Source organism: Tachyglossus aculeatus, chromosome 11 (assembly GCF_015852505.1).
Source record: "Tachyglossus aculeatus isolate mTacAcu1 chromosome 11, mTacAcu1.pri, whole genome shotgun sequence".
Taxonomy (NCBI): Eukaryota; Metazoa; Chordata; class Mammalia; order Monotremata; family Tachyglossidae; genus Tachyglossus; species Tachyglossus aculeatus.
In genome coordinates this window covers 21,195,478-21,204,023 of record NC_052076.1, presented here as the reverse complement: position 1 = coordinate 21,204,023, position 8,546 = coordinate 21,195,478, and the positions used below count along the sequence as shown (strand labels likewise).

The 8,546-nt window shown below is 48.2% G+C and overlaps 1 long non-coding RNA gene across 1 annotated transcript; it reads left to right on the top strand.

The window, feature by feature from the left end:
• The first annotated feature begins 1,618 nt into the window (after positions 1-1,618).
• LOC119935181 lies at positions 1,619-4,897 on the top strand. Its single transcript, XR_005453100.1, has 4 exons — positions 1,619-1,676; positions 2,773-2,903; positions 3,956-4,048; positions 4,664-4,897. It is a non-coding gene; the product is annotated as an uncharacterized LOC119935181 (long non-coding RNA).
• Positions 4,898-8,546: the final 3,649 nt, after the last annotated feature.

Genomic DNA, 8,546 nt, shown 5'->3' with positions numbered 1-8,546 from the left:
GGCACCGTTGTATTGTACTCTCCCACCTGCTTATGGATGGGTCTGTAGTTTTATTGATGTATATTAACGTTTGTCTCCCCGCCAGTCCGTAAACTTGCGGGCAGGGAAGGTGTCTGTTATATTGTTACACTGTACTCTTCCAAGCACTCAGTACAGTGCTCTTGTACTCTTTCAAGCACTCAGTACAGTGCCCTGCACACAGTTGGCATTCAATAAATAAAACTGCCCGACCGCTCTAGGCTCAGGAAACGCTCAGTCGATATGATCCGTTGATCGAAGGTCGATCGGAGCGGGAGGAGGCCGAAAGAGCCCGGGCCTGAGAGTCAGAGGCTGTGGGTTCTCACCCCCGCTCTGCCACGTAATAATCGTAATCATAATTGCGTTTGTTAAGCACTTACTATGTCCCAGGCACTGTGGTAGGTGCAAGGTTGGGCACAGTCCCTGTCCCACAAAGGGATCACTGTCCTAATCCCCATTCTCCGGAGGAGGGAATTGAGGCCCAGAGAAGTGAAGTGACTTGCTCAAGGTCACACGGCAGACAAGTGGCAGAGCAGTTATTAGAACCCAGGTCCTTCTGATTCCCCGGCCCGTGCTCTATCCACTAAACCCTCTGCTGGGTGACCTTTAGCGGATCACTTTCCTTCTCTGTGCCTCACTTTTCTCCTCTGTAAAATGGGGATTAGGATGGCGAGGCCCACGTGGGACAGAGACCGTGCCTGGCCCGATTACCTCGTATGTACCCCGGCGCTCAGAACAGTGCCTGGCACATAGTAAGTGCTTCACAGATGCCACAGTTATTATCATTATTCTCTCTCTGAGGATCCAGAGAAAGGGGGTCCGCCTCCCCCGGATGGCAGGGGACCCCTCCCCCTCCAGGGCGGCCGGCCGGGGAGAGCCGTGGGGGCGGGGGGGTGCTCTGTCGTCATCTCCCCGAGATACCCCCCACCCCCTGCTTCTCAGAAGGGCCCAAATCCAGCCAAAATATCAGTGGAAAAGGGAATAATGGCATTGTCAAACCCCCGGTAACGAGATCAAATGTGGGGCGGCTAGCCCGCTGTGACCACCGATTTCCAGAAAGTGCGTTCACTTGGGGGGGTTCCGGGGTGACTCTTGGGCCCCGCCCCCCTAGCCCCCCTCCTCCATGGAGGCCTCTGTGCTTTCCTTCCCGGAGGCTGCCGACCACCCCACCTCCCCCGGCCTCATCCCCAGCCCAGGTGTTCCCACTCCAGCCCGGGAGATGAGCAACTCCTGGCCAGTCCGGCCCCTGCTTACCCCCCACCCTAATCAGCTGCTCCCAATTAAGCTCCCTGACCCATATAAGTCTCCAGGGAGGTGGCAACCTTTACTGGGCTGTTTCTGCAGGTTCTGCTGAACGTCTACTTTCCTTGCTGGAGATTGGTGAGTGAGGGTCATCTGGGGGGGTGTTTTCTGTTCTTTTTTTTTTTTTTTGGGGGGGGAGGCAGGGTCTACTGCTCTGGGGGAATGGGTAATTATAGTTGTGGTGGTTGTGTGGGGAGGGGTCTGCCCCTGGTTGGGGCTTTGTGGATCAGGTGATTCATTTATTTCTATTATGTGGCTGCAATAATTCATTCTAACTGACTTTCTCTCTTAATTTTCAGATATTTTGCTGACCCAGGTCCTGAGTGTTACTTGACTGTTTCTAACCAACCCCTACAGTTGAGTAATTTAAATACTGTGTTTTTTCTTTCTTAGTTTTTCCTCTTTTTGCATCCAGTATGGATTGTGGTAAGGGTTTTTCTGCCTTTTCCTTTCCTGAAGCTCATTCCAGCAACTACCCCCCCCCCCACCCCATACCTCTAATTTACTTTCTTATCAATACAGAGACCACCTGTTTCTTACAGAAACAGTGCCGTGTAGAGGATAGAGCATAGGCCTGAGAGTCAGAAGGACCTGAGTTCTAATCTCAACTCTACTGTTGGTGTACTGTGTGACCTTGAGTAAGTTACTTCACTCCTCTGGTCGTCAAAGATCTTGTCTGTGAAAGGGAAATCAATCGTATTGAGCGCTTAGTGTGTGCCGAGCACTGTATGAAGCACTTGGGAAGTACAAGTTGGTAACATATAGAGACAGTCCCTACCCAACAGTCTAACAGGGCTCACAGTCTAAAAGGGGGAGACAGAGAACAAAACCAAACATACTAATAAAATAGAATAGATATGTACAAGTAAAATACATAGAGTAATAAATATGTACAAACATACATATATACAGGTGCTGTGGGGAAGGGAAGGAGGTAAGATGGGGGGATGGAGAGGAGGACGAGGAAATGGAGATAGTAAACTCCCCAAGGGACAGGTATTGTGTTTAACCTCACTTGCTTGTTTCCACCCTGGAGTTGAATGTGTACCATTTTCAAGGCAGTCGTTCTCTCTTCCTGCCCCCCTTCCTTCCTCTTGTACTCCAACTCAGACTACGCGCTTTTACTCTTCCAATGCCAACTTTCTCACTGTATCTTTATTTTATTCTCTTTAGTCATTCAGCTAGCTAGAACCAGACCCTATATTACATTCCATTTAAAAATCTATTTTCCTACTAAAATGCAATCTGCTTTGCTGCTTTAAACTCTTTCCCCAATCATCAGTATTTTTATTTACTTCAGAAGCCCTTTTATTCTCTGCCTTCCACCGCCCCTCTGTTTGCCCCAATCTGAAGCCAGGAAAGAAGTCCTGCACCCTCAATTCTTGGCTATGCACAGGTTAGGGGTGGGGTTGACCAAAGGCAGACTCTGACTAGGTATTGTTATCTCCACAGAGGCTGCCTGATGCATTTTCTGGCCTTGAGGATCATCTGTCTAGCACTTGGATTAAGAGGGCAACTTTAAGACCTGATTTGCCCTGTCCTGGAGGTGGAGCTGTAGGCTGTATTGCTATCTCCAAGGGAAGGTTTTGGGACTTCTTTTTCCTTTTTTTGCATGTGTGAAAGGGGTTAAGATTAGCTGAGTTGTGGGACAGTGCAGTGAGCCAAAGGAGGCCACCGTGGACACAGAAGCTGCTTCTAGAAAAAAAGATCGGGGCTCTGTGCAGGGAACTGGCTTTGTTTGACTCGACTATGAGTCTGAGAAGACCCGGGGCCCTTAATTCTATAGACGGGTGTGATCTCTGGGTGCTCACAGTCCTATCTGCAGAGTCACTATACATCCTCAGTCTCCCTCAAAGGGACTCTTCTGTGTCTAGCAGTTACTTCTGGGGGTGGGAGGGGAAGAGATGGGGGAGTACTTCTAGGAGAGAGGCAGGGAAGTTCACTTTCTACTTCATTCTCTAGTGAGAAATACTTGTCCTGAGACAAATTTGGGGTAAAGTGAATGAGTTGCATGGAGGCTGGGGAGCTGAAATTGCAGGCATTTGTGCTATTAAATTCACTTTTCCAATATACAGAAGTGTGGGGTATCTTTGGAGTCAAGAATATCAACCCTATAGGTCTAAAACTTTCTTTTGGTGGTGAGGAATCTTTGGGGGAGAGATCCAGTGCAGGATTAGGGTAGAACATAGTGAACGATTTTTTCATTAGATCTGCTTTACACATCTGCAGTGCCTCCCAAAGTGACCTTTCTATATCTGTCAGGGGTTGTTAACGAGGAAGTGAGGGGTCATTGTCAAGATACGGTGTGCGTTCCACCTCATTCTTCTCTGGAGTCCTATAGCCTCCTCCATGAGTTGGAGTAGGGAGCACAGAAAGCAGAAATGGTCCTGGCTACTATAGGTTTTTCCCTCAGCCCCATTTATTCAGCAGGTGCCCTGGAGACCTCCTGTTATCTATAGGGAGACCTTAGCCAGCCAAGGGGTGGGGGAAGGAAGAGTGAGGAATCCAGGGTGCCTGTGGGTGTCCCCTCTCACATCTTCATCGATAGGTTGATTGGGGGGGGGGGGGGGGCGATGGAGTAATGTGTCCTTTAGAGAAACTGAATTGTTTGCATTTCTTCCCACTTCCTTCTCAGCCTCCAGGAGCACCAACAGATCTCTTACCTTCTTGCTTTCATGCCTCAGAGGGAAGCTGGTGCGAATTGGGCACTTGGACCATCTCCTAGCAGGTGTGAAGGAATTCAACTCTGCTGTCCCTTGCTCAGCAACCGTGGTTCCCCTCCGTAATTGACTTACTTGCCTATCGCCTTCATCATGGATTCCAGACCTAACTGAAGCCATAAATCCCCAGTTTTTCCTACTCCTTCCTTGTCACTGAGGTAGCTATCAGTGCGTAGTACAGTGCTTTGCACTTGGGAAGTGTTTAATAAAAACTATTAGTACTATCCAGGAATCTGATACCCAAAGCCATTGGATTTTTCCCATCCCCAAATCTTCCTCATGCATTCCACATCGATCCTCACTGTTCCCAAATAAGTCACACTTGCCTGACTCAGATTAGTCTCCTGAAGCTTTTGATTACCCATGCTTCACTCACATCCTCTCTTCTTCCCTTTCCTATGATCATTTCCAAGCTCACCTGCTGTGCCAAACTATGACCTCCACTGCCTTCTAACATGCCCACAGTTTCTTCATCTTACCTCCCCCCACCACCCCCACCTCCCAAAAGCTCTCTAGCCTGGGCTTACACTGTCTTCCTACAAGTCCCACAGCCTTAATTACTGGCAGAGGCCAGGTTGGGATGATTGAAGGCAGATATTTACTAGATCTTATTCTCTTAACAGTGGATGCCCAATATATTTTCCAGCTTCAAGGACCATCCCTCTGCCATTTTGGACCATCATGTTAAATCTCAGACCTGCCCTGTCACCGATGGAGCCATTGCTACCTCAAAAGGAAGGGTTTTTTTTTTTTTAGTGTGTGTATGAATTAAAGGGATTATGCTTAAGTGAGTTGGGAGAGAGCTGTGAGCAAGAGGTGGCCACTGTGGATACTGAAGCTGTTTCTGGAAATGGGTGCTGGGGTTGTGTGCAGGGCACTGGTTCTGTTCAGACTTGACGGTGGGTCTGGGAAGACCCGGGGCCCTTAATTCTATAGACGGGTCTGATCTCTGGGTGCTCACAGTCCCGTCTGCAGAGTCACTCTGTACATCTCAATCTCCCTTGAAGGGGGCTCTTCTGTGTTGGACAGTTGCTTCAGGGGAGGAGAGGTGGGAGGTGGTTCTGTCAGGAAAGGCAGGGAAGGTTGCAGTCAGCTCTATCCTGTTTTGAGAAACTGAGTTATGGGGACTTTAGATCGACGTCAGGGGTGAGAGACAGAATGAGGTGCTGTGAGTGAACTGGAAAGGTGAAAATGCTGGTATTGTCTTAGAAATTGACTTTACAATACCCAGAAGTTAAGGTTATTTGAATTCAGGAATACCAGGCCTACAGGTCTGAGACCTGGGGAAGAGAGGGGTCCAGTAGAAGAGTAGAGTCAAATATAATCAACAGTCTCCTTCACTGAAGCTGCCTTGCCCATCTGTGACTCTCACAGAAGGAACCTATCCATATCCGAAGGGTTGTTGCATTTGGTGTGGAAGGCAAATTTGTGTGTGTGTGTAATGTAGCTCTTTACACACCCCTGTTAAGACAGCAGTTGCCCTCTAGCTTTCTTGCCCTTTTATATGCAAGTCTTCCCTGCCTTGGGAGTGTGGAGATGGAGGGGGAGAGGAGAAGCCCAGGTGAATGTCCTCTGATGCCTTTTTAATAATAGCTTTTTTTTGGGGTAGTGGAGGAATGCCTGAGAAACTGCATTGTGTGCACTTAAACTTTTTTTTCCCCCTTTTCAGCCCCCAGGAGCACCATTAGACCACCTCCTTTCCTGCTCTGATCCCACAGACTGCTGTTGAGGGAAATCTGGGCACTAGGACTACCTTGACCACTTCAGAGGTGAGAAGTAATTCACTTTTGCTTTCTCCCCCTGCTCAGCAACCATGGTATACCTCCTTCACGGACTCCCGTTCCATTCCTATTGCTTTCACTCTCTGGTATAGAATTAAATCCCCAGTCCTTCCTACTCCTTGTCAGTGAAGTAACTGCCAGTGGTCTGCACTGAGGAAGTGTTAAATACTATTATCACTATCAGACTCCAGTGACAGCTGAAGCCACTAGATTTGCCCTGTCCCCGAACCTTCCTCACCTACTGCACATCATATTCACTATTTTTCTAGCTTTCACAGCTGTCTGAATTCTAAATCATTCCCCTCCAAACTGATTAGTTACACGACCCCCCCGAGCTAGCTCTCTTCCTCCCTTCAAGGCCCTACTGAGAGCTCACCTCCTCCAGGAGGCCTTCCCAGACTGAGCCCCCTCCTTCCTCTCCCCCCTCCCTCCCCCCTCTCCATCCCCCCATCTTACCTCCTTCCCTTCCCCATAGCACCTGTATATATGTAGATGTTTGTACATATTTATTACTCTATTTTACCTGTACATATCTATTCTATTTTATTTTGTTAATATGTTTTGTTTTGTTCTCTGTCTCCCCCTTCTAGACTGTAAGCCCACTGTTGGGTAGGGACTGTCTCTATATGTTGCCAACTTGTACTTCCCAAGCGCTTAGTACAGTGCTCTGCACACAGTAAGCACTCAATACGATTGATGATGATGATTACCCTTAACACCGATCCTAAAGCCTTGAATCCCCTTTCTCTCCCACTCCCCCCACATCCTTCCTGTTCATCTTTAACCACTTGCTGTGTTCAATTAATTCACTTCTCAGTGCTTTCAAACATGCCCTCAGTTCCCCAATCTTAAAAAAATAAAAAAAATCAAAATAAATGTAAACTTCCACTCCAGGTCTATATTGTCTTCCTAGAAGTCCCTCAGTCTCAAAGCCTGGCAGTGCAAAGGTGGGGGCTGGGTTGCTGAAAAGACTTTTTTTTTTAACTTACTCTCTACAGCAGATGTTGCACACTTCCCAGCCTCAAGGACCAACTCTTTGCTGTTTGATTGACTAGCTCTTAATTTCTCTACAGCAGATGCCCAGCGCATTTCCCAGCCTCATGGACTGTCCCTCTGTGGTTTGGACCATCGGGTCAAGTATCAGACTTGCCCTGCTGTTGAGATGGAGCTGTTGGCTGTGCTGTCACCTCAAAGGGAAGGTGTGTGTGTTTTTTATTTATTTAAATTTTTTTTTTGGTCCCATGTGTGTTTGGATAGGGTTAGCTGGATTGTGGGGGGAGAGAGAGCAGTGAGGAAGAGGAGTCTACTGTTGACCCAGAAGCTTGTTCTGGATATGGGGGTTGGGGCTCTGTGCATGAAACGGGTTCTGTTTGACTCGACTGTGGGTCTGAGAAGACTCGGGGGCCCTTAATTCTGTAGACGGATCTAATCTCTGGGTGCTCATAGTCCCGTCTCCAGAATCACTCTGGACATCCCCGGCCCCCATGAAGGGACTCTTCTGCATCACAAGGTTGTTTTTGGGGAAAAGAGGAGGGAGATGTTTTGTGAGAAGAGATTCAGGGAAGGTCATTGTCCACTTGATCTTCTGGGAAACTGAATTATGGGGAGTTGATTGTGAGATGAATGTCAGCGGTGAGAGAGAGGCCGGAGGCTGAAAATGCAGGCATGGTGGTAGAAACTGACTTTACAATCTGCAGAAGTGTGGGATATCTTTGTCAGATATACCAGCCTTACAGGTCTAATACTGAGGGTAGAAAGGGGTTGAATGCAAGAGTAGGGTAAAACATAGTGAACAGTCCTCTTTAGAACTGCTCTGCACCTCTATAGAGTCCACAGAAGGAACATTTTCTGTATGTGTAAGGGTTTACTCTCAGGGGTGAGGGTGTGTGTGTCCACCCCATTCTTCTCCGGAGTATTGTAGCCTTCTACCTGAGTTTGTTATTGGTAGGGAGCATAGAAAGCAGATAAAGTCCTGGGCATTGCAGGCCTTAACACACCCCTGTTCAGTCAGTAGTTGCCCTCTTGTCATTTCTTATCCACACTATCCTTGGCGTGGGTTTGTGGAGATCCAGTGTCGGGGGAAGGCAAAAGTGGAGAAGTCAGGCTGTGGGGGTGCCTTGTCGTGTGGTGTGTGGCTTTATTTTTTCGGTACAGTCAGTTTGGGTGGGGGTGGAGGATTGTCTCTGAGAGAATCTGCATCGTTTGCATTTCTTTCCCTTTCCTTCTCAGCCCCCAGGCGCACCACCAGATCTCCTCCACTCCTTGCTCTTGTGCCCACAGAGTGCTGCTGGAGACCATCTGGGCACTAGGACCACCTCAGTCATCTCATGGCAGGTGCGAGTGAATTAAAATTTGTTCTCTCCTGTACTCAACAACAGTGGTTTCCCCTCCCTCATCGACACCCAGGGTATTGCCTTTGTTCTCTGTTCTAGACTTAGCTCTGGCTTTAAATCCCCGCCATTCTCTACTTCCTCATTGTCCACTGAGGCAAATGCCAGTGCTCAAAGCAGAGTTCTGTACATCAGAAGCATTTAATAAATGTTATTACTAGCACCCAACAGTCAGGTGCCTGTGAAGCTCCTGGATTTACCCGGTCCCCAAATGTTACTCACCTATTCCACATCCATCTTCATTCTTCCTTGCTGTCCCACCTGACTTGTAAATATTCCTTCCAACTCTGCTTCCCGTAGCTTGGCAGATCCAAACCTCACAACCACTTCTTTCC